Source organism: Ambystoma mexicanum, chromosome 1p (assembly GCF_040938575.1).
Source record: "Ambystoma mexicanum isolate Mex_15411 chromosome 1p, UKY_AmexF1_1, whole genome shotgun sequence".
Classification (NCBI taxonomy): Eukaryota; Metazoa; Chordata; class Amphibia; order Caudata; family Ambystomatidae; genus Ambystoma; species Ambystoma mexicanum.
Genome location: NC_090921.1, coordinates 665,901,575 through 665,928,347, shown reverse-complemented (window position 1 = coordinate 665,928,347; position 26,773 = coordinate 665,901,575).

Genomic DNA, 26,773 nt, shown 5'->3' with positions numbered 1-26,773 from the left:
ATGGTCTTGCTTGGAAGCGGAGTACACCAAAATGTCATCAATGTACACCAAGATGCAAGCATCAATCAGTTCTAGTAAGACGTCATTCATGAAGTACTGAAATGTCGCTGCTGCATTACAAAGCCTAAAGGGCATTACCTTGTATTCAAATTGCCCATATTTGGTGCGAAAGGCAGTTTTCCATTCATCTTTTTTTTATATCTCGTACAAGATGGTATGCCCCTCTGAGGTCCAGCTTGGTATAAATTTGAGCGTCTTTCACCTGATCCAACAGTTCAGGGATAAGAGGTAGTGGGTAACGATTTTTTTATAGTAACTTGTTTCAATGAGCGGTAGTCTGTACAAGTCCTTCAATCTCCCTCATTCTTAGGTACGAAGAATAATGGTGAGGCCGCCGGGGATTTGGATGGACGGATAAAACTGTTTGCCAGATATTGGTCCAGATACTTTTTTAAATGGAGATTTTCATCTTCAGTAAGCACATAAATTCGACCGCAAGGAGTCTGTGCTCCAGGTACAAGGTCGATTTGGCAGTCATATGGTCTATGTGGCGGCAGGGTATTGGCTTGATCCTTCTGGAAAACATCCTGAAAATCTTGGTATTCCTGGGGCAGTGTGTTTGTTAGACCCATGATGACCGTTGCTACTTCTGAGGTAGGTTTTTTCTTTTCATTCAAGGATTCTTCTATTTTATAACATATCTGAGCATATTCATCAGAGAAGGTCAACCTCTTAGCACGCCAGTCAATGTGAGGATTATGTGTTTCCAACCACGGCAGTCCTAGAATTATTTGAAATTGTGGAGCCTTGATTAGATCGAACACAATGGCTTCCTGATGCCCGCCTTGGCACAAAAGTGTCATCTCTGCCGTTGAGTGTGTTACAGGTCCTGAGGATATCTCTGTTCCGTCGACAGTGGTGATCAATTCAGTTGTTGCCTTCTTGCAAAGAGGAAGATCCATCCTTGATGCTAATTCTTGATCCATATAGTTACCAACTGCTCCGCTGTCAATGTATGCTCTGACCGCATGCATGCGAGATGGTTGTTGGCGACTGATTAGAATTATTGGCAAGACTAGGTGCAAGGTCTGAGAATCCTTCTTTACACTCGACAAACAGACCTCTACGCTTGTCGGGCATGGAAGTTTCCTGTCTCCGGTTCTGCTTCAACCTTGTCAGCGACCCCAACTGCCTTCTTGGCTGGTTTCACTGGACATTCTCGGAGGAAGTGGCCGGCATTCCTGCAATACAAAAACAATTATTGTTGTCTCCTTTTGTCTCTTTCGGTCTTGCATAATGGTCCTCAAACTCCGCCAATCTGCATAGGTTCGGACATGTCGGTTGGTTTTGAAACATTTTCCCTAGGGCACACATAAATCCGATTTTCCATTTTAGCTCAATCAGCTTTTCGATCCTGCAGTCTTTGATCTAATTGCACCACCAGGTTAATATATTCTGCACAGTCTCTTGGAGGATTTACCACTTGAGCCAAAACATCTTTTACTTTGCCTCTCAATCCACAATGGAATATTGTTGTTCTTTTGTTTTTGGGCCAACCAGTTTCAGCTACCAATCTGTTGAAGGTTGCGATGTATGTTAACATATCTTGGTTCCTTTGACGCAAAGATAGAAGTTCATTGTCTAATGCTTGACCTTGGGTGTGCCGAGCAAACAGCTTCTCCATTTCTTGTGGAAACCTCTGGAAGTCCTGCAGAAAAGGGTCATCCTGATTAACAAGTGGTACCGACCAGTCCGCAGCGCTGCCACTCAGATAGGAAAGCACAAAATCAAACCTCGATTGATCGTTTGGAAAAGCTCCAGCTCTACATAGGAAATGAAAGCGGCACTGGTTCATGAAAACCACATATCTTTCAGTGAAGCGTTAAGGTGGAGCAAAGGGAATGGCCCCCGGAAGAACCACCTGTACGGGGTTGCTTGACGGAGCTGGGACAGATGACCTGATTCCAGGTAATGGTGTTTGACCAGCCTGCGACTGAACTAATTGTCTGGTTAGTTCATCCGTGTGATCTTTAGTCGCAATCAGATCTCTTTTTAGAGCATTTGTATCCTGCGAGCAGAGTGCACCTCCGCCCTGAGTTGTCCCAAAAGCTGAACTAATTGGTCAGTCTCAGATGTTTCCATGACGCCCAGGTAGAGAATTGTGTGGAGGCTTTGCGTTCTGTTACGCTCACCTGGTCTCCACGGGGGCGTTTGCATGAAGCCGAGCGATGAACGTCTGCGTGCGTCTCTTCCTGCTCCACTGCTTCACTCACGCTTGGGTGCCATCCTAAAATGATGAAAGGAGAAGTTATCTTGCTGCGTAGGGTGTGCAAGACTCCAACCTCCCTCAAACCGCCAACCGCTTCCCTCTGTGCTTATGTCTCACCTTAGGTATTTTAATGATGGGGTCTCCGTCCTGTGTCTGAATGCAGGGCCGCTTTAATGTCTTTAGGCACTTTCACTGGATCTAGTTCCTTCACTGATCCTATGGCCTGTAAGTGAAATCCAGACCAGCTGTGACTCCCTAAATCTTGGTACCAATTGGTTCTTGGTAACTGTTTTTGCTTAATGTGTTTCTTCTTGTTGCCACAGTTTCACTATTATCCTTTTTTTGTTGTTGCAGGAGCGGTCTTGGAGATGCCAGGTTAAGCAATGAACTCCTAAATGCGGCGCTGAGCAATATTTATGCAGGTGGGTGTTAGCGCGTGAGCGCGGCACCAAGATGTATTTTAAAATGGGTATTTTTCTATTGCGCGGCTAACCTGGTGTCTCTTTTTTCCTTCCTCTGCAGGTGCGGTGATGCTCCGGAGCAGCGACCGTGTGGACCGCTGCAATGGAATCGTGAGATGACTGATGCCTCCGGGTAAGTTTTCGTTCTCCCTTCTTGTCTCCTTTCTGCAGGTGTGGTGGTCCTCAGGAGCGGCGGCAGAGAGAGCCGTTCGGATGGCATTTGAAAGACTACTTCTCTCATGTAAGAACTTAACTAATGTTCTTCTTCTTGTTTTTTCCCTTTTTTCGACAGGTGCTGATGATCTGTGGTTCCCGATGAAGATAACAGGGTGTGGCTGAAGTCCAGGTAAGCAGGAGCAGAGCTGGTGCAGTGAGTGTTACGCTGCAGGAAGACAGAATAAAGCGAAGCATGTTCAGTTCTTTGGGTGTGGTTCATATAGCCCTGGTACAGTAGTTCCCGGTGATGTAGTTCCAGGCCCAGCCACACCCTAGAAACTAAACTGCATAGCTCAATTCTTCAAGACTGGACTATGTGTGCCTCCATGTTCACTAGACCTCATACCATGTGGTCAAATAGTATGAGCCTGGTGCCAAAGATGCCAGGACTGGCTCCAGGATAGCCTCTGATAACGTTTTGTGGTCTTTAAAGCCCCAATGGAAGCCTGCAACTTGGAAAGGTTGGTTTGGCCCTGAAGACTGGGATCATGCATCATGACAGTCTGGATGTGCACATGGTCCCGCCTACGCACATTGTCAGAGGGGGCACACAACCACAATGAGCTAACAGGATCCATTGCACCTTTCACCCATGTCCACATAATCAATATGCAGTTTGCAGAAGGGCCCACTAGCACGGGGCAAAGTACCTCTTATAGTTAGTTCAATGTAAGCCCTGGATTGTAACTTTGACACGTAGTACAACATATAGCCAAGTTAATCAAGTTCTCCTGTAGGTTGAAGACAAACCAGTCCTCCTGTATGTCTGCGACTATGTGATGTTTGTAAATGTGTGCTGGATGGTGTAACTGGTGGAATGTAACCAGTAATACCTCATGTGGCATAACTGCCTTCCCAGATATCTCTTGCCTCCAATTCAGATCAGTTGGGGACTGTTTACACCCTCTCTTCACCCAAAGCTCTTTCTCTACTTGTGGTGCTCGTCCCTGTAACTCATTCAGTTGTGCAATCAGTAAGGCATTGTATGGTGCTGGCAAATGTTCAGTGTGGGGTGTTAACACAGGGTACCCTGAAACTTGTGCCATTTTCACCGCTGCATCTGCGGCAGCATTAACGAGTGAGACCTCATCTGTGTTGTTAGTGTGGGCAGTGCATTTTTTACGACTGCCACTACAGATGGCTGGCCCAGTGCATGAATGAGCTTATCTAATAATGCAGCATGTTGAACTGGAGATCCGTCTGCTCTCCTGAATCCCATCCTCTTCCAACATGCAAGGCCTGCATGCACTGTGGCGGTGACATATGCTGAATCGGAATAAATGTATAACAGAATAGAGAAATCCAGATGGTCACGTGGCACCCCTGGGATGCTTGTAGCACTTCAATAAGCACTACGAGCTCGGCAGCTTGAGAAAAATAATTATTTGGTATTCTCTTCTGCACTAGTGTTACGTATTCCCCATCCACTAGATGGACCACTATTGCACCAGTGTGCCATAAGACTGAGCAAAGTCGTGGTTAGCGAGCCACTGAGGAACCACCCTCTTGCCACCAAACACTTCTAAGGAGACAGACCACTATTGAATCATAAGAGCTAAAAGGGATTATCATTCCCCATACTCCTGACTGCTGCAAATTGAAAAGGATATATAAACATCAGACAAATTTCAGCATCCATAAAATACAACTATGAATACTCAGTTTCTTACAACAAACCCTTTTATTATTAAACCCTCCTAAAGAACCAGACAAACTTATCTGGAGAAACAAGTGTTGAGGGCAACACATGTGGAGCAACATGTAATTGATTCTTTGTTTCGTAAAAACTTGCCAAGTAATTGACTTTTTGGCTTTTGAAATTGAAATTGTATACAAATTACAGTTTCTTCATTAGAATGAAGTCTCAAATCTTCATTTCAATTGAGAAGGGCGGAGAGCCGTTTAAGGTGTTTTTCAATAATCAAATGCCATAAGCCTGTATCCTGGTCAATTTTGTCTGACCCATCAACAAAGAGAACCCCGCCTTGAGTGGTTTATCAAGTGCTTTTGGGATGTCATCTTCCTCTCCCTCAAAAGTTACACAGTCATGGTTGGCCAAGTCCTTGTCAGAACACATTTCAGTCAAAAAGGTAGCTGGGTTAACAGTTTTGCATCGTGCAATGTGAATATTTGTACTTGATAAAATAATCTTGTATGCAGATGCTCGCTGTATGGTCAGTGTGGATTTAGAGTGTTCTAAAATGGCAAAAATGGCACGCTCAACGTACGATTGTTACAAAGCATCCCATAATGATAGTTGAACTCTTCTCAATGGCAGCAGCAGCAAGTGCTTGTTCACATGAAAATTGGGTGTGCATTACTAAATCTAGTATACCCGTAATAGGCCAATTGCTTGTGGCCCATGGTGCTCTTCTGTGTCAGCACAGCAGTCATCAGTTGCCCTTTGGAGTGGGAAATTAAATAGAACTCTTATGTGTAGACTGGGGTCGCTACCACTGGTGCGTTGGAAATGCCCTCTTTATGGTAATTGAAATTGGTGAGCATGTCCTCTGTCGACACTATATTGTTGTTGCCTTTTGGCCATCTTTGAGGCCCTGCAGAAGGGGCCTTGTGTATGCTGTGTAATCAAGTATCCATGTCCTAAAATAATTGCACAGCCCCAAGAACTTTTACATTTCCTTTACTGTTTTGGGCTGCGGGGTGGCGCGCACAGAGGTGGTGTGTTAAAGAATGAAGAGCGCCAGGGGACCACTCCAGTGGTGATAGTGCGCGTTGCAAATAGCCTTTAACATTACCATTAATATTCTCTTGCCATTTACAGAAATCAATTGACTTAAGTAGAGCACTTCCTAAAGGCAGTACTGTAATTTAGCCTTATCAACCTTGAACCCCTTGCGAGCCAGGAGTTGTAAAAGTGTTATAGAGTCCTTCCTGTACTGGTGCTCGCTGACACTGCACACCAGTAAATCATCAGTGTATTGAATAATGGTACTTGGCACCTGGATGTTGCCTAAATATGTGGGTAGTATTTTGTTAAAAATGCTGAGGGACTCACAGTAGCTTTGAGGCAATCTTGTGTGTTCAAAGTTCATACCCCATGTGTAAATGCAGTGAGGTATTGTGAATCGGGGTTCAAGGGAACAGAAAAGAAGGCATTTTTAAGATCCACCATGGTAAAGCGGGTTGCCTCTTTGGGGATGTCACAAAGTATTGTTGCAGGGTTTGGGACAACTTGAAATTCTGCTTGTAAAATGTCATTAAGAGGGCGCAAACCCTGAATCATTCTCCAGCTATCCGCTTTCACCTTCTTTTTCAGGTATATAGCTGTGTTGCATGGGGAGGTAGATGGTACAATTATCCCCTGATTTTGTAGGGTGACAATAGTGTCTGGTGTCCCCTCCTCTGCATCTCTTGATAAGGGATACTGCCTCACTCGGGGCAAAACAGCACCCGGCCTGAGTGTTATCCGAACTAGGGTCACTCTTTGTAAGAGCCCAATGTCTTTGGCATTTGTTGTCCAGAGCCTCTCAGGGACCAGCTCTAAGTCTGTCACAGTGAAGGGAGGCGGGGCTATGAAAGCCATCAGAGGACATTGCACCTTTTCGATGTTGCACCATGATGTTGCAAGGAATAGAAACTACTAGCACAATCTCACCATCATCTAGTCGATCCTCAAAACAAGTCCTGCATCTGTCACTTCTTTGAGAGGTATTGTAGGGTCAACACACAACACTGTACGCCACTCGTACCCCTCTGAACGGTCCCTATCACAACAACCCATTTAGTTGACACCACCAGACCCTGTAAATCTAGGGAAAGGTTTGTTCCTGCCACTATTTCAAGGGACACCACAGGTCAGAAAAGGAAGTCAGATGGCACTCGCCAACAAGCCTTGCCAGTTTGGGGCAATGCCTCGAGAGCACTGTTATGGCATACACAAACATATCAGTGTCCACGGGAATACCGTGAACCACTGCCTCTCTTCCCCTTGCATGAATTATGACCATCTCTCTTATAGCACACATGCCCGGAGTGGCGCACACTATTCCTTGGTCTGTAAAGGAGATGGTCATATTCAGTTTGCCAAACAGGTCTCGTACCAACAAATGTATCTGAGAACTTTCAGAATACTTCCCTCCTATCTTGATATCAAGTTTTTTGGTGTAGGGAACTCTGGCAATAGCCCCAGAGAAGCCCTGTGTGTCGAGAGTTTAACGTGATAATGGGAATTTTCCCTCACTGATGCATTATTTAGTGGCACCTTTGTCAACCATGAAGAATAATTGCTTGTTGCCTATCTCAGCTCCCACCAAGGGTTCCTCATCAGGGTGGACTGTCATGGACAGGACTGGGCATGCAAGAGCTCTCTGTGGGATGCCCTAGTCGGGGTATGTGTTCGTGTGAAGTAACCTAAAAGGGTGTTCCTCCACCACACTCACACCTCGATAGGGTACAACAATGCCATTCGGCACTGCGTCAGTCGTTGGCAGACTACTCCCAAATGTGGTGTTCTGCTGGGGCATCAATGGTTTTGTCATTTGAGGATGTTGCACTTGCACATCTGGGGACCGTGGTGGTAATTGAGTGTAGGCCTGATGTATCTCATAGGGTGTGGAGGTTGGCCTTGGGAATTGTACCTGTTGTTGGGGCTGGGGCTATGGGCAATAGTTGCTATATGGGTTGCGTCCTACGCCCCGCCTGCTCCTACACTCCCATGCGAAATGTCCCTACTTCCCACAGCTCCAACATTGTGAGGGTCCCATAACTGCTCCCCAAGGCCCCGTACCCCCAGACCTCCTCTTCCCCCTCTGAATCCGCTGCTCCCATGTCGCTGACCTCCTTGCTGCCACTCCAGGTAGGGGGACTGGGGTCCACCTCCACACTATCCTTGTCCTCCTCCTGGACAAAATGCAGCTATTTGCACATCTGGACGTGCCGAGGTCTGCTCCGCCACCTCTGTTTGTGCAGTCGATGATACTGCTCCTTCAACTTCTATCTTAGCTAACTTTTTCTGCACTAGTTTTGCTTCCTCAGCCTGCAGCCATTAGGAAGTTTACTTTCCTCACTCGTTTATTCTCTTGCAATGGTGTATGATTATAGTTTCAATCTCAGCCCACCCTTTCGCTTCAATGCACACTATTTTGTCAAGCGCTTTCTGCACTTCCTTGGGTAAACCCCATTTTAAAAAGAAATAGAAAAGAGGAACTGACCCTTCCCAGTGGTCCCTATCTCCGCATGCCACAACCCCTGAACCTTAATAATGTATTGTGCTAGATCTTTATCATCCCCCATGGCATAATGCATGATAGACTGCAGGTCTGGTGTGTCGGGGTACGTTTGCTGCAGCCCGTCCCACACCTGTGCCCTGATATTGTTAAAGGGTGTGCCATCCTGTCAGTCATCGTCAAACTTTACTCCCAGATACCCTGCTTTAACCCACACGCCTCCAGCTGGGTCCCCCACTATTGCGACAAGCAAACTTTTCATATCCCTGTAGATGATATAAATAGAGGCACGGGAGATATATGCAGATTTATGAATAATATGGAATAATACCTCCTTAACTGTCAGGAATTTACACCATGCAACACTGATGAAACTTGAATGCCTTGAGTGGTGCTTACAAAATCAAAATCAAAACAAATGAAGTGAAAGGTTTAGAATAATCTTAACCTCTGGCATCGCTCTGGGCAACCGTCCAGTCCATCGTTCTTCACCTGCCAAGCCATTACACGAAGGGGAAATACCATATGTAAATCAGGCTTGGTCCCACACCAAAAGGAGCAGTCTAGCCCGAACTGCTTGGCACATCCCTTCTGTACGAGACCACAAGCAACCCCAGACATGTTTCGGCCTCATTGGGCAACATCAGTGAGATGTAGTTTTGGTCTCTAGGCCTAGCAGGCATGGCACCCACATCTGGGCATATCCATTCTGGGGGACTAAAGCAACAAACAAAAAAAGAGTTGATGCCTGAAAGGTTTGGAATTAATCTTAACCTCTGGAATCACTGTGGGCAACCGGCCAGACCATCATTCTTCACCTGCCAAGTCATTACACAAAGAGGAAAGCCCATATGCAAATCAAGCTTGGTCCCACCCCAAAAGGGGCATCCAGCCCAAACTGCTTGGTCACATCCCATCTGCATGAGACCACAAGCAACACCAGACATGTTTCGCCCTCATTGGGGTCCATCAGTGAGCTGTAGCTTGGGTCTCTAGGTGCAGCAGACATGGGGCAGTAGCTAGGGATTGCCAAGCAATACCCTTATTCCAGAAAGCTTCTCTGGCAGTGGACAGCCAAACTCAGACATTTGAGTTATTGCTCTTCATGTTGGCTTCATCAGCATGGCCCTCAGCTTCCACTTGCACAGGGAGATGCACGTGTCAATATGCCATTATTGCTGAATATACAGCCCCAATCCTAAAATCTATGGCAAATCTGAGTTTATTACCGTATCTTGTTTACGACCGTTGGCTTGTGACACAAGTGTCACCGATTTAATTGAGTGATATTTCCAAGGAAGGGTGAACCCTGACAAAGGGTCTGACCCTCTTTAATGCAACCCTTTATGCATTGTTTAGGATCTTGTGGTCTCATTACAAGTATGGTGGTGTGGGAAAAACAGTGGTAATGCAGTGGTAACCCTATTACCACAATATTACTGCACCACCCTACTACATCTTTGGTGGTCAGTTGGAGGATTTTCCTCCAGCAAACTGCTGTAGGTACATTCCCCACCTTACTGCCAAAGAATGGCAAAATCAGTGGAATCACTCCTGACAGAATTACCACCGGTGGTAACTTCCCCAAAATCCTCATGGAGTCAAATGGACTCCAAAATATGGACACTTAAATTGCCTACCAGCACTTGTAATCCTTCCGTTAATCGGCAGGGCCAAGTGGCGGTAACGAAAATTCTGTTTTGCAGTATTTTGGGATTTACCATCGAAATACCAGCAAACGTATAATGAGGCAGGTAGTTTGGTATTTGGCAGTCATAGACCTCTTTCCGTAATCAGCACATGCATCAGTGAGGCTTTGAATTGCATTAGACGCCCAGGCCATTAAAACATCATCGCCAGCATTTAGGAGATGCAGTAAATACCTGCTGGCTGCATGGCTGTCAGCTGTTGCCTTCCTTGTTCATTTTCCAGAACATTTATATATAGGGTAAAGAGCAGTGAGGTCATAACACACCCCTGCTTCACCACCCATACAATCATCAGTGAAGGTGTACACACCTCCTCCTTACCCTACAGATGCACAGTTCTTCTTAGCAGACTTCCAATCCTAGTTCTGACAAATAAAACCACAGTGAATAATGGCTGCATTTTGAAATCCAGGTGTTGTTTTGCTTGAAAAGATTATTATGTTCTATATTTGTATTGGTGTCTCACGTCGAACAAATGGATGCACCGGAACAGAAGGTTGCCCCATTTACTAAATCTCACACACGCAGAGTGTGGGGCAGTCTCCTCAGCACAAGCTAGGGGCAGATGTGACTGAACCTGGGCACTTGTGCAGCGTTTCTCCAAAACTCAATGCCTTCATGAGGGAAGGCAAACGGCCTGGGCCTCGCAATTTCATGTAGGCAGTTATATGCAAAAACCCAAAGTGGGGCTATCCCCTACTTTGGCCCCTGTCTTCCCCAGACACAGAGGCAATCATTACTTTCCCAATAATAACGACAGAGACAATATATACTTTTTGGAAACAAAAGATCACATTTATTGGAGTCAAGCAAACAAATTGTGGGGCGGTCCTAGCCTCCTTTAGCACAATGTCCTACAGCACCTTTTGAGGTATCCCTTATGATTTCCCGGGTTTGCAACAATATTTATTGTCCTCGGGTGACCCGTATCACTTCCGATTTGCAAAGTAGCGGACTTCTGTCCCTGGTTAGCAACTGCCAAACAGTAATAAACCTGGGAACCCTGCATTCAGTTGATGAGGAGTCTCAATTGTCTGTAAGGGGGTCAGTGCTTGTCGAACCTGACTCGAGTGCAGCCATCTCATGCCGAAACCGCAGTGCAAAGCCCCTCCCATGGCTAGGACCACCCCGTAACTCTGCCACTCTTTGGGGGACGGCCCGCCTCTGGTATCTGACTGCTTGGTCAGTCACCCCCATAACCTTTGTATGGACCACTCCTGTTCACGTTCTTACGAGAATGGCCCACCTCTGGTATCCGACTGCCGGGTCAGTCGCTCCCATTACAATGTCCCCACCAATTTCAGGCCAATCTACTCACCATACCTCCTTCCGGGTGTCCCTTTATCATGGTGCCCCCAACCCCATCGCCCTGGGGTATTATTCCTTCTCCACAGCTACGCTGATACCCGGACCTAACTCCTGGCATGAGCATACGCTCCCCGAGCGTCTAGTCCATGTCACCAGCTGCCACCATACCTGCATACCCTTTTCCACTGTGCTTACTGATATTCATTCTGGAACTTGCAAGTCTTACCTGGAGCTGCTAATCCACCGCACTAAGCATTACTCCACATTTCCCTGTAGCAAGCGGATATTATAATCCAACCATGTATCACAGTCTACATTGAAGTGGCCACCACCATGAAGCCCCTGACGCTATGGACCAGGCAGACATCCTAACGCAATCTGCGACCTGCCATTGTAGCATACCTTGCTCTGTATCCTCACTAACAGATGCACACGGTATTGAAACCAGGTCCTGCTGATGACACGCCATTGGTGTATTACACTGTGTTATTTCATTGGTGAAATCAGTACACCATCTCACATGTCCCCCTGATATTAATTAATCAATGTTTTGTAACGTGCTTCTGGCATAGAACCTGTGGTCATGCCTGATTAATTGTCAGCGCCACACGCATTGTCATTCCCGAGATAACTGAATTGTTTATTTTAATCGTTAAACCTAGGAAATTGGTGAAATGGCCGGTTGCATGGGCATCAGTGTTTGTGGAGTTGACAAGGTTTGTTTGGGTGGCTGATTTTGGTCGACTCGGTATGTTCCACCTGCGCCCAGATATGATTGGTTTCGTTAGGTGAGCGATGTAAATCAATTCAAATTCAAATTCAAATTGTGTTGCTCTGAGTTGTCCTGCTTCCAAGACCAACTGGTTGCCACTGAGCTTAAATGCATCCTGTGGACTCTGCGAGTCTTTAGCTCAGCATACCCAATTTTTCCAAATGTGCCCGTTTGTTGGGAGGCGTAATAATAATCATTGCAAAATTAATAATAATTTACTAGATCATGGCCAGCTAACTAGAGCATGACACAAAGTAAATTGTATGTTCTTAAGTGAAGAGCATTCTCCTTACCCTAGTCAATGAAAGACCCTATGCAGAGATAAAGGGCCTCATCACGAGTTTGGCTGTAACCCTTAAATCCGGCGAGAGCACTGTTACCGCCGGATTTAAGGGTCCACCAAATCAGGGCTTCAGCGGATTTCTCCCCAGCCCTGAGCTGGTGGGAAATCAGCTGAAAATTCGCGCTCATACTGCCCGGCGGGAGATCCGCCGGCGGTATGAGCGCAAATTTTCCCCATTGAGCCCAATGGGGAATGGGGCATTCCCGAATGGGCTCAGTGGGGAATTCCAAATCCGCCAAACCCGTGGACCGGCGCTAATAGCGCCGGTGGGTTTGGCGGTAGGGCAGATAGCGCCAGCGCAATTAGCGCCGGCGTTACCGGCCAACTCGTGATGAGGCCCAAAGTCTCAGTAGACTTGCAGTGATTTTAATGCATAACTGGCTTGATGCTCCCATATGCTTAACTTGCTGAGTTTCTTCCCCAGTGTGCAGTAACAGCACCTTGGCCCTCGGTTCGTACATCCAAGTCGGCCCTCTTGGACTTAGCCGGAGGCCCAGTCCAGGTGACATAAGTGACTAGTAAGGATATTCGGTATCCAGTGATTTTCACGAAAACAATTACAGAGAGTAATTGTAATTACAATTACAATTACAAAACAAAAACAGCGAAAAAAACACTGAATTTTTGTTGAAACATAGATGAGGGCGGGGTTAGGGGAGGGGTGTGGAGTGGGTTGAGGTGGGTTTAAACACATCGGGAAACAGGGGGATTAGGGAAGGGGCACCCAAATGAAAATAATAAAATATGTATTATTTTCGTTGTTCTGTTTTGTTACAAATTGCCTCTCTGAAATAGTTATCACAAAGAACCGGGATATTTCAGCAGAACTCAATACAATCAAATGTGCTCGACCCCTGAGCTGTTTTACCAGCACCCGTAATTTAAAAAAACAGAGTTTGCCAGGCAATCTCACCACCCATCGTAACAGAGCGCCCAGGGGTATCACTTTTCTGCCAAAGTGTTGTACATAGCACACATTAACTTATTATTACCACCCCAACTGTAGTTGGTACTCATTTATCAACCTCAGAAAAATGGAGAGGCTCAGTAGTCCTAGCCAGGATATGAAACTGCAACGTGCAGATCCCAAACCCTCATCGCTGAAGTGAGCGCTCATCCCACTGAGCTATCACAGCTCTTTAAACCAGAGGTTAACATGGCTATTATGTAAATGCACAGATAAATCAGCCTCTTATTCATCCTATCCCCTCTACTGTTAGAGCTGTCGTTGCAACCTGTCCGTTATCAAAACAAGCCCGACGTTAGTGCCATATTTCTTTTTCTTTTTTAAAAAAGTCATAATACTGTCAAATGCCTCCCCCTTAACCCTTCAACCCTCGCCAGAGGTAAGTATGTGTTATTTTTTTGTTCCTGTTATTGTAATTCAGCAGAATCTTTTCATAAAATGTCCAGAATTCTTATCTTATGTGGGCACCATTGCAGCAGATAATCACTCTGTAGGTACGTCAATACAGTTCCCCAATCCTGCTTGAAGGATTCCTGGTCTCCGTGAATCGTGTATGTTACCCATTCCAGTGAGACAAAATTCCATACTTTCTGAAGCCAGTCCTGGTTTGTAGGAATCTGTTGTTGTTTCCAGTTTTGAGTCACTGCTAACCATGCTGCTATAAGAAGGGTCATAAAACCCCTCTTCTGTCTCTTTAGATACATTCTTGACAATTGGTCCCACAGGCCGCACATCCACACCCTTTTATCTACATACAGAGTCTATCCCTTGAAACATGCCTCACATTTGGGTTCCCAATCTCCAACGGTTTTACAAACCCTCCAGCAATGGGCTGATACTTGGGGATACATAGCATGAAGTCTTTAAGGGGTGTAATGCCACTGAAGTATAACTTTATACCACATTTCCCTCACTTGGATGGAGCGTGTTAATTTCGGGACTGCTCCCCATAGGTATTCCCAGTGTTCTTCGGGTATGGTGTTCCCAAAGGTCTTTTCCCATTTTGTCATGTGTCTCCATTGAACTAGAACGGTGTGGTCGTTGAAGAATCTATAGAGAGTCGAGACCAATTTTTCCAATCCTATATGGGTCGTAATACATATTTCAAAAGGGGTCAACCATCGTGTGGCCACTGCTCTGATAAATCGGTCGGTTAGCCAGTGTTTCAGTTGGTTATACTGGAACCTATCCCCTTCCCTTAACCCCATATCAGCGTTTCTTTTCTGTGCTTCTTTGGCTTGCTGTAGGTTGCAGCTGGCTTCTCTGGCTTCTTTCATGATACTGGCATGCAGATTTTTTACTGCAGGCATTTCAATGTTTTCTGGCGGATCGTAGACGACTTTCTGGGGTTCCAACCATATATCGTAAAGAAGGGTGTTGCTTGAGTTGATGAATGTGTTGTGTTGTTGTAGGCATACTCTGCCATCCACAGTATTTCTGTCCAGCTTTGGCTTGTTTGGTGTAATAGACAGTCCAAATACTGTTCCATGGTCTGGTTCGTGCGTTCGGTTTGGCTGTCCATTTGAGGATGGTGACTAGAAGGCAGACGGACTTCCACTCTTGCCAGGGCACAACATTTTTTCCAAAAACGAGATACAAATTGGCTGCCTCTGTCAGAAAGGATTATGGTAGGGAATCCATGTAACTTGACAATTTGGTCTAGAAAAACCTGCGCCAGAGTCTGAGCTGAGGGAATACCTTTTAGAGCTATGAAATGGGCCATTTTGGAGAAGAGGTCCACTACTACGAGGATGGTATTATAACCTAAATTAGGAGGTAAGTCAGTGACAAAGTCCATTGATACTGTGTGCCAGGGCGCTGGTGGAATGGTGATTGGCTGAAGGAGGCCGGCTGGTTTTTGCCTGGATGTTTTTTATTGTGCACACACCTCACAGGTGCCTATGTAGGTGGCAATATCCTCTTGCCAAGTTGGCCATCAATAAGAATTGCTTACTTTCTTCATGGTTTTGGCTATACCCGGATGGCCTTCTAACAGCGAGTCGTAGTAGTCTGATATGATTGCTTGTTGCAGATCCTCAGTTGGAACATAGAGGCGTTTTTGGTAGTATGTTAGTTTTTCTTGAATGGTGAACTGATCTCCTTTCGTGTCCCAAGCCAGTAGATCTTCTTCAGACATATTTTCTTTTATTGCTTCCTGCAGTGTGTTTAACGGAGATGGGCCAGTGCAGAGGCTGGGAATTTTATGCTGGGTATGATCTCCACCAGGTTAGGGGCATTGTAGACTTCTTCTCCTGTGCCAAGGCGGGATAACGCATCCGCTTTCCCGTTCTTAACTCCGGGGTGGTAGGTGATCACAAAGTTGTATTCCATTAAAGATAGGGCCCAACGGAGCTGCCCATAAGACTGAGCGTTTGCTGAGCGTAAATATTGCAAGTTCCGATGATCTGTTATTATTGTGATGGTGTGTTTTGCTCCTAGTACGTAATGTCGCCATTCACACAGTGCGCTTTTGATTGCTAGGAGTTCTTTCTCAGAAATCGCGTAGTTCAATTCTGCTCGGAAAAATTTCCTTGACCAAAAGGCAATGGGATGAAGGGATCCGGTTTCAGGATTTTGTTGAGACAATACGGCCCCCATGGCAATGCTTGAAGCATCAGTTTCCACGATGTACGGTAAATCGGGCTGTGGATGTTGCAGTATTGGGGCTGAGGTGAATTTTTCCTTGAGAGCTCGGAAAGCTTCTTCCGCCGCTGGTGTCCACTCGAACTTTCGGTGTTTGCGCAGCAAGGACGTTATTGGATGTACAATATGTGAGAATCTTGGTATGAAGCGTCAATAAAAGTTTGCAAACCCTAGGAAACTCTGTACTCCCTTTACAGACGTGGGTGAGGACCAAGTGAGGATTGCCTCCACTTTTCTATTGTCCATCTTGATCCCCTGCAGTGTCAATACATATCCCAGTAACTTTACCTCGGTGATGTGGAAGGAGCATTTTTCTAGCTTTGCGTACAGTTGGTTTTCACGCAGTTTGCGGAGTACAGCTCACACGTGGGTTACGTGTTCTTGGGGAGTTGTGAAGTAGATCTGAATGTCATCGATGTAGACGACTGCGCAGACATCGAGGAGTTCTCGTAACACATCATTCATAAAATGCTGGAACTCAGCCGTGGCATTGCAATGCCCAAAGGGCATGACCTGGTATTCATACAAGCCATAGCGGTCACGGAACGCAGTCTTCCACTTGTCCCTTTTCTTCATGCGTACCAGGTGATATGTGCCGCGTAAGTCTAGCTTGGTGAAAATCTTTGCTTGTTTCACCTGGTCTATGAGTACTGGTATCAGAGGTAACGGGTACTTATTTTTTATGGTGACTTGATTTAGGGCCCGGTAATCAATACATGTTTTTAGGTCCCCCTCTTTCCTCGGTACGAAGAAGAGTGGGGAGGCGGCTGGTGACTTAGATGGTCTAATGAAGCCATTGGTCAGGTATTGGTCCAAGTAGGTCCGTAGATGAGCGTTTTCTTCCTCGGTTAAGGCATAATGCGGCTGCACGGTACTTGTGCCCCTGGTTGCAGATCGATCTGGCAGTTGTAAACTCGATGGGGTGGTAGTGTATTAGCTTGCTCCTTCGCGAATACATCCTGGAACTCCTGGTATTCCTCTGATAAAGTGCCCACCAAGCCTAAACCTGCTATCTTTTCCTGTGAAGCTAGCAATGGGCTTCCTTGGATCCCTTTGTTGTCATAGCAAGAGGCGCATTCCGTGGAAAAGAGTAAGGTCCGAGCTCGCCAATCTATCTCTGGGTTGTGCGTCTCTAACCACGGTATCCCAAGAATCAGCTGGAATTGGGGAGCAGCGATAAGGTCAAATCTAATACTTTCCCTGTGGCCATCTTGGCAGATTAAGGTGATGGTGGAAGTACACTGTGTTACTGGTCCCAAAAGGAGCTGTGTGCCATCCACAGCTGTCACGCTTTCAACGGTATCCTTACGGTGGAATGCCAATCCCAAGGTCTTTGCGGTGTTGATGTCCAGGTAGTTCCCAATATCCCCACTGTCTATGACCTCTACATCTGCCGGGCGATGGAGTTTTCCGCTACCTCACCTGTATCTTCCCCTGTGTTATCTAGTATCCCCATTGTCTCCCGGAAAGGTTTAACCGTGCAGTTCCGGAGGAAGTGACCAGATTGGCCGCAGTATATGCAAAGATTTTCCTGGCGCCTCCGTTCTCTCTCTGCTCTCTGTTAGTGGTCCCCTGAGAACACCCAATTGCATGGGCTCTGAGTGTGTTTCTGAGGCCTGTCGATGGGACGTTTCCTTTGGTCGGACATACACTGGTCTATCCTCTGATCTGGTTCGGTCGGCCTTGCGATCCTGTAACTGGTGGTCCAGCTGCATAGTTAGGTTGATGTATTCACTGCAATCTTCGGGAGGATTAACTACTTGCGCCAAGACATCTTTTAATTCTCCTCTCAGTCCTCGATAAAATAACGTTATTCGTTTCTCCTCTGGCCAACCTGATTCGGCTATTAGGCGATTGAATGTGGCGACATATGAAATAAGATCCTGACCACCCTGTCACAGAGAGAGGAGCTCATCATCCAGGGCCTGACCTCAAGTTCGATGGGCAAATAGTTTTTCCAGTTCACGCTGAAAACCTGGGTAATTTCTCAGTAAAGGTCCTCCCTAAACACTAACGGGACAGACCAGTCTGCCGCGTGCCCTCCTAAATAGGAGAGAACGAAAGCTACTTTAACTTGGTCATTCAGAAAAGTGTCTGGTTTGCATATGAAGTGTAGGCGGCATTGATTCATGAACGCTCCAAATTTCTTGGGATCCCCAGATAAGAATTCCGGGGGTGCTAAAGGGATGTTGCCTGGAAGCAATACTTGAACGGGTGTGACTACAGGTGCCACGGTAGGCTGTCCCTGAGGAACTCCACATGGTAGGGGTGCTAGACCAGCTTGGGTCTGTAAGAGCTGTCTTGCCAAGTCGTCTGTTCTATCCATGTTGACTACCAGTTCGCGCCTTAGGGCATTTGTCTCAGAGCGGGCTGCATGCACCTCGGCCCGTAGTTCACCTAACTATAGGGAAAGCTGGTCTACCTCAGAGGTTTCCATCGCTCGGGCAGAGGTATTGAGGATGGCTTCGTGTTCGGTCACACTCACCTGTGTCTCTGCAGGAGCGATGGATGATCCTCCCTTGACTCCCGAGTTCTCACTTCCCCTGTTTTTACCCAGAGGGATTCCTGTCAAATACAAGGTAAACACTCAGACCTGAATTTACCTGATTCCCCTGGGCCCTTCCTTTCACTCTAAGGTGTGCTGTGATGTCCCCTAAGGGCTTACCTTGATCTTTAGTAAGGTGGGCTCTCCATCCTGCATTCACAGGGGCACGATTCGCTCATATGAATGATGCCAATGTCTGTTAGCTGAGTTCAGATGCCACATGCTGTTATATGCCTTCACAGCGAGGCAGAGTGTTCAAGGCACCAGTTTCTTCACTGGCTAGAAAGTCTTTTCCACAAGTGAACGTTGCGCAGAGAATGTTTAGTGTCCAGAATTGTCCGTATTGTCTTTGTTTGCCAAGCTATTTTGTTGGTGAGTAGCGCTGCGTGCAGAAGTCAGCTTAAATTCGAGCACGCCTGGTAATCTCATTTGTCTTCCCTTGCAGGAGTGGATTACGTGATATTAGCGCCTCGAGTCCGGGTTCGGTGCTACCGAAGACTTGGTGGTCAGGTAAATTTGCACAGAGTCTTTGGTAAGTATGTACTGCGTTATGAGAGGGAGCGCAGTACAATAGTCCCGCGTTATTAGGGCGAGCGTAATGACTAATGTCTCTTCTTTCTTTTGCAGGGGTTTGTGCGCTCGTACAACTGACCTGGATACCAGCGTCGCGGGAAGATTCTGTGAGTATGCGCAGCGTTATTGAAGTGCGCGTGCTAACGCTGTTCTTCTTTGTTCTTGCAGGTGCCGGTGTTGAAATCCCCTCTTGACCGGAGATAGCCGTGGCGTGGAGAAAGCACGGAGTACCTGTAAGCAGGAGCAGAATGATCCGGAGCAGGTAAGCAGAAGCGGAAGGATCCGAAGCAGGTAAACAGAAGTAGGATGTTCCGGGGCAGTTAAGCTGAATCAGGATGATCCAGAGCAGGTAATCAGAAGCTGGCTGATCAAGAGCACGGCAAGTGTGTTGCTGATGCAGCTCACAGTAAGCAACACGAAGCACTGGAAGAATCTTGGGTGTGGCTTATATAGCCAGCCACACCCAAACACTAAAGAGCTTCGATTGTCATGCACTTCCTGTTTGGCAACAGGAAGTGGTAACCAGGAAGTTACTACAAACACTAGGAAGCAAGTAAAGGAGAGATCTGCTATGGGTTCTTTGTGTGCCTATGCCAGGCCTGCCAAGCCTCCACCCAGCTTGCCCCAACTACCTGCCTGAAACCCATGACAGCACTAGACAGGGATGTCCGCTGTGGCCAATGTTATATTTTCTGTGGCTAGAGCCAATAGTCATCTTCTTTAGGAAGCAACTCTTCGACACAGGGATAAAGGTGGGCATGAACTACAACATAATCTCATTGTACGCCGATGACGTGCTGCTATACCTAAGAGACCCACAATTAAATGCCCCGGTAGCACTCGACATATTGGATAACTTTGCATGCTACTCAGGGATACAATTCAGCAAATGGAAATCTTGTGCATTTCCATTAGCCAGGCTCAGAGGGGTAAAAGAAGCAGACCTACCCAGGGTGGGAATCAAGTGGCAGCCAGAAACTTTCCGATACCTGGGGGTCAACATAAAACATACGCCAGAGCTCACACATGAATGCAACACGGAGGCCGTGAAGAGAGGGCTACGCAACTCCATAAAATTCTGGTCCAAGCTACCACTCTCCATGATGGGCAGAGCCGCCATCACAAAAATGATAATACTCCTGAGATTCTTGTACTACTTTATAAACGTATGCTACTACATAAGGCCACCCTTCTTCAAGAAACTAGACGTTCTGCTAAAGGAATTCTTATGGGGAGCGACTCGACACAAACTACCCCTGCACATACTGACACTATCGCACAAAGAAGGAGGGATACAACTACTTGATCTTCAGCAATATTATTTAGCGGACCAGCTGAGCCATGTGATGAAGTGGATGTCGGACGAACCAACAGCTGAAACGGGACTATTACAACAGCTGATCGCCCCAACGTTTCCCGAAGAAGCATTGTGGATCCCACTGAATGACCCGCTAAGCATCCCCATGATAGTGAGACTAGGCAAGCAAGTGTGGAACAAGACCAGCTCGATACTCCGACTACACCACCCATATTCACCTGAAACCTCCATAATGGCAGATGTGTGCACGAATCTCAATGACCTACCGGCGATGAATAACTGGGAAAAGGTGGGACTGTACACCTGGGGGACATGTTTAGCGATGGAACTTTCAGAGACTTCGATTCACTGCACACGCAGGAAGGACTAGCAAAAGGCCAGTTCTTGTGGTACCAACGAGTCAAAGACACCACAATAAAGAAATGGAGCATATGGCCTGAGGAACCACCACCGAACCCCCTACTGCAAGAAATGTATAACCTAAACGACGGCTCGAAACCTGTATCCAGATTATACAATCAAATAACGGACAGACCTAATCCCCGCAGTACACCGCTAAAAGAAAAATGGGAGAAAGACCTGGGCACCACTGTGACCGAGAATGAATGGGAGAGAGCACTACTCTACTCTAAAGAGGTTTCAAGAAATGCCAGATTCAGACTCATAGCTGAATATTCTATACAGGACTTACATGACCCCACACAGGGTAGCCGGCTTCAACAAACAAGCCCGATCACAGTGTCCCTGGTGCGGTAATGAAGGTGCGGACATGATCCACATTTACTGCACCTGCCACAAGGTGCTAAGCTTTTGGACCAAAATCGAACAAACATGCAGGAAAGCGGGAATGAACAAGTATAAATGGACCATGAAAGAATGCCTATTAGGCACATTTCCCAGACCGAGCAAGCACAAAGACAACATAAAGCTAATGGACATGGCATATATCCTTGCAAAGAGAGCGATAGCGATGGCATGGAAATCGCCTGGAGGACTGAGATATGAAGCTTGGATCAAGGAGATGGAGAGATGGACAGAAGTAGAAACCAGCGCCTGGAACGCAGGAATCACCAGACAAGATGGGGGACATAAACGACACATTTGAATCATGGAAAGCCCTAATAAGAGACATCCATTTCTCGGCAAACCACAAGCCCCCTGAACTCACACACACCGCACGGCACAACGGTAGCACAAATTGGACCACACCTCCCAAGAAGACCCCCCCAAACCAGCAACGCCAAACCTCACAACATCTCGCCACCCGAAGGAAAAGCGATAAAAGAAAGAAAAAGGAAGCGATATAAATACAATGCAGCCAGAGGACAGTTACTGTTAAATGTTGTATACTGTTTATATATTGTCAGTTAAAGAACAATGAACACAGCATTATAATCATGCTGTAACATCGTGCATTTGATACTGTAAGTGTGTTAATAAATGCCATCTTGGAATCATGTTAGCACACTTTTAATATTATTTCTACAGTATATTATAATATGTACCCGTCCATTATCATTATGCCGATACAGACCTTGCTCAGTAAATATAAAGAACCCTCACTAACGTCATTAATACCGAGAAATATTCTCCAAACTGGTTAACTGTTCCCTGATGTTTCTTGCTCAATAAATACCCTGCTAGCAACAAGTATGCAGGCACTGTCACTGGGCTGTTGTAGCTTAATGATCAGTAGCACACCATGTTAGCCGGTGTCCTAACATACTGGCTCTGCTCAGATTGCACAACAAGGGGGGAAAGGTTGTGCTGGAATATGCCAAAATATCCTACAATTGGCCCAAGCATCCATGTTTCCTGTACTATTGCAAGACCCATTGACCAACCGAATTCCTGGTAACATTGTGTACATTTTCCATTTCTGTATCCCTGACCTGGACATTACAACCATATTTTTAAATTGTTAGAGCACTTAAACTATCAGTCCAATCTTACCACGTATATATAAATTGGTAAACCCAGGGTCCCTTTACCTTGCGGTAAGAGCATGCTGTTTACCCCTCAACTCTCTCACTATGATGCTGAACCTGTGTCCTATGGAAGTGTCCCACCTTACCAAAATTCTGGCCACTTCTGCTGTATTCCTGGCCATACTCTTGTGACAAACCTGATGCGGTCCTCCTGGTCCTGAGATATCTCTATTTCCTATATCAGCACATAAACATAAGTCGCTTGGTATTGACCCCGCAAGTGTGCAGAACAATTCTCCCCATTTGGTCCAAACAGCGATGATGAACCCTCTGGTGGGTCAGCATTTTCCCTTTTCATTCAGTTACTACCACCTGACCAACCCAAATGATAGGGAGGAGCAATAAATGGCAACATTATATAGCCAGCCTAGAGGTATCCCGTCCCGCCAGCACTGATCAGCCAAATAGTACCTATTTGTCTCCATTTGTTAGCTATTGTACACACTGGGCCTTATTACTAGATTGGCGCTAAAAAGCAGCCATTAACGGCATGGCGTTAATAACATGTCCTCGGCTCAAACCCGCAAACAGCGGGCGATTAAGAGTGCGCAAGCACGCACACCCCTGCATGCCGGGAACAGCCGTATCAGCATGCCGGTAACGACCCTCAAACCCCCAGATAGCGGCATCAACGAATGCGCACATAACGGCTTCGGCCTCGGCAACCCCCAAATAGCGGTACCGGTATTAACATAGTGCTAAGAACAGGCCTGTTATTACCGGACCCGGAAGTAATTTCATCGCGCCGGAACGGGAAATGCTTAGGCGGCCATCTTCAAAAACACAATCCATTGCCATCCTCAACATACAGGACCTTCACCACCAGAACTCAATGCCCACCACGGACAAAAAGTCGAAGTCTACCCAGAAAGGCACTGCCCGCCTGCATAAACCACGGTTCAAGGATGAGGAGATGAACATGTTAGCTGACACCCTAGTGGCGAATGCTGATGTGGTGTTCTGCAGCGACCTCAGGTGTCCAGCCCAGCTGAGGAAGAAGGCCATCTGGGAAGAAGTAGCCCGGAAAGTAAGTGCAGTCGGCACCACCGCACGCACAGTGCGCGATTGCAAAAAACAATGGGATTACCTCAGGCTGAGAGTAGAGAACATCTTGTTGGCCAATCGGAGCCAGGGGCTGGCAACAGGTGGAGGACCTCACTCACCAGTGAAATTGGCCAGATGGGAGGAGACTTTCAGCTCAGTCATAGATGTGGAGTCAGTCATAGATGTGGAGTCAATTGAAGGAGTTGGAGGAGCTGAGTTTGGCGTGCCAACATCAGCAGATGAAGGTGAGTGTCCCTACAAACACACGACAACTAATCATCACCATTGACCTCCAAATGTGACAGCAACACCAGCCAATACATGGCCCATCATGCACACCTACACATATCCATATACGCATGCTGGGCCCACCACTATCCCATCCCAATGCATGCTGCATGCTGCGCCCATACACGAATACACACCCGACACACAGATGACCTGCACGTGTCACACAGCACATCACTCCCAACACACATCAAGGCCCAACAGCAACCACCATGGTGTACATGTGAACACCTGCACCATTCCAAACAGCACCCCCCAACCTTGCATGTACCCCGTCTGCTGCAAAGCCAGGCATGTAACTGATCACATGGCGCCACCTGCACAAAGACAAACACATGCATGATGCAAGCACCACCATTACTGATGCCCTGACACTCTCTGTCCCCCACAGGTACGGATACAGACAGCGAAGAAGCACAGGGAAGTGCACAATGCACAACACCAGCCAAAAAGGCAAGGAGGCAAGCTGATGGCACCGGACCATCTACTTCAAGTGGACCAAGGATGGGCCAAGCGGCACACAGGACAACAACCAGTGCCCTACCAGCCACACTGCAACCCACACAGGACCAGCAGACACTTGCCCCTGCACCCTTGGACACACAATCGACACAGGCCGAGGACACATCTGGCATGGACGATGGCACACAGTCTGCTGCTGCAAGCACAATTCGGGAGATGGCTGCATCGGCACAGCATAGTGTCGACGAGGAAGCTGACCCTGACGATGATGGCAATGCAGGACTCCTCCACTCAGAGCCTGTAGGTTAAACACCAAGCCCACAGGTCACCCAACAGGACACACCTCGCTGGGATTCATCCGAACAGGGCAGACATGGAGAGTGGTCTCCGACATTGCACAGCCCGATATTGCATGCAGTACCACCACATAACCCACCAACCACCACCCACACTGCTATACGGGACTTTGAGGGACGTCTGTTCAGGATGGAGGGCCGGCAGGAGGAGATGTTATGCTATGTCAAGCAGTACCTTGCTGAAGGGGAGACAACACACCGTGTCATCCATGACAGCACTGCGGCCGTAATCCAGGCCATCAACTCAAGTGCAGAGCAAGTGCGCGATGGCTTCAATGCCTTGGGACAGATCCTCACCAGGGTTGCTGACAGCATGGAGCAGCGGCAAACTCCGGCTTTGGGGTCACAACCATCTGGCTCATCCACATCGACCACACCAGCGAGTTCCAGGCAGACCAGCCCTGTGTGCAGGCGCTCAGATATCCAACCCCCACCTCCGAAGGGGGCTCCACAGTAGCAGGGCCACCCTGCAGATTCTCTTTAGGAATACATGCAGACACATGTTGTGCCATTGTTGACTTTGGGTGTTAGGGGGAGGGTGGAGGGTGGTGGTGGGTGTAGTACTGGGGGTCTTGAGGGGCATGGGGGTAACGTGGGTGTGGGGGGAGGGAGGGGTGTTGGAGGGAGTGGGGGTAGTGTGGGGGTGTGTGAGAGGGGTGTTGGGGGGGCGTGGATTGTTAAATCATGTTGTACAAAAAATCACTAATACACCTGTTGTGTACAAAACACCACATGAGTGGACATTGTTTATTTGTTGTTTGTCAATTTATTTCTTCCTAGTGAACTGTGCCCATATACCCACACACCCAGTGCCCACAGTTCCCAATACATGGCACCCTCTGCATCCAAGTACATCAGAATGATTGGTCTATGACCAATTGCTGCACTGCGCAACCCTCAAGTGTATCGCGTCCTGGCCTATGTCCAACATCTACTCCTTCCTCTCCTTCTACTTCACCAGGTGGTGGCAGCTCCATATCAGGTGGCAGTGGTACGTTCCGCCGGATGCACTTGTTAAGCAGCATTGCACATACCATGATGATCTTGCCCACCTTATCAGGCCTGTATATATTAGTGCCCCTCCCGACCTGCTGATGCAGTGAAACCATGCCTTCAAAAGGCCAAACGTCTGCTCAATGACGACACGCGTATGGGCATTCCCCTTGCATATGCATGTAGCCCCCCATCCCTCTCCTCCCATGGCCCAGGGGCATTCCCCTTGCATATGCATGTAGCCCCCCATCCCTCTCCTCCCGTGGCCCAGGGGGCATTCCCCTTGCATATGCATGTAGCCCTCCCATCCCTCTCCTCCCATGACCCAAGGGGCATTCCCCTTGCATATGCATGTAGCCCCCCATCCCTCTCCTCCCATGGCCCAGGGGGCATTCCCCTTGCATATGCATGTAGGCCCCCCATCCCTCTCCTCCCATGGCCCAGGGGGCAGACTCACCCAACAGCCAGCCACTTCGTACGACGTCTCCTTACATGTAGTGGGGTAGTGAGGAGTTCAGCAGCTCCATGGCATCATGCGTGGATCCTGGGTATCTGGCACAGCAATATGTTGTTATCTGGGTATGCATCACACACCATCTGCACATTGATGGAGTGGTATAGCTTCCGATTGTGGTACAACACCTCCACGGCATGTGGGACTACCAACTCTACGTGGGTGCAGTTGAGGGCAGCAATTACATTGGGCATGCCTGCCAGTGCATGGAATGCTATTTTGGTGGCATTTGCCTCCTGTGGTGTCCGTGGTAGGGACATGTAGGCACTTGCGTGCTTCAGTAGTGCATCCATCACTTGGTTTAACACAACAGAGAAGCATGTTTGCGACATGCCATGCATTTGGCCCACTGTGTGTTGGTAAGTGCCTGTGGCCAGGAAGTGGAGCACAGATGCCACCTTCAGCAGAGGGGAGATGGCTGTGCGGATGTCGATCAAGCTGACCAAGCCTTCCTGTATTAATTCCACTATGTTGGTGATGGTGTCCCTGTCCAGCCGGTACAGGGTGTGGATCTGTGCTGCGGTTAAGTCAAATGGATTGGCCCTTATACGTGGAATTGATGGCTGTCTGCGGGGAACAACTACCTGCACTGATGGGATTTGCTGGGCCAGTCTCACCCTTCTTCTCCTCCTGCGTCTCCTCTGTGCTGCCTGTTGTACTGCCTGCTCAAGGAGTAGCAGTGCAGGCATGTCCTCCAGCCCCAGTATGGCAAGTGCAAATGGTAGCATTTTGGTTTGGAAAGGGGTGTGGTGTGTGGGTGTGCTCCTTTTGTGCTGGCCCTGACTCCATTGCCTCCACCTGTGCTGATTGTGTGCACC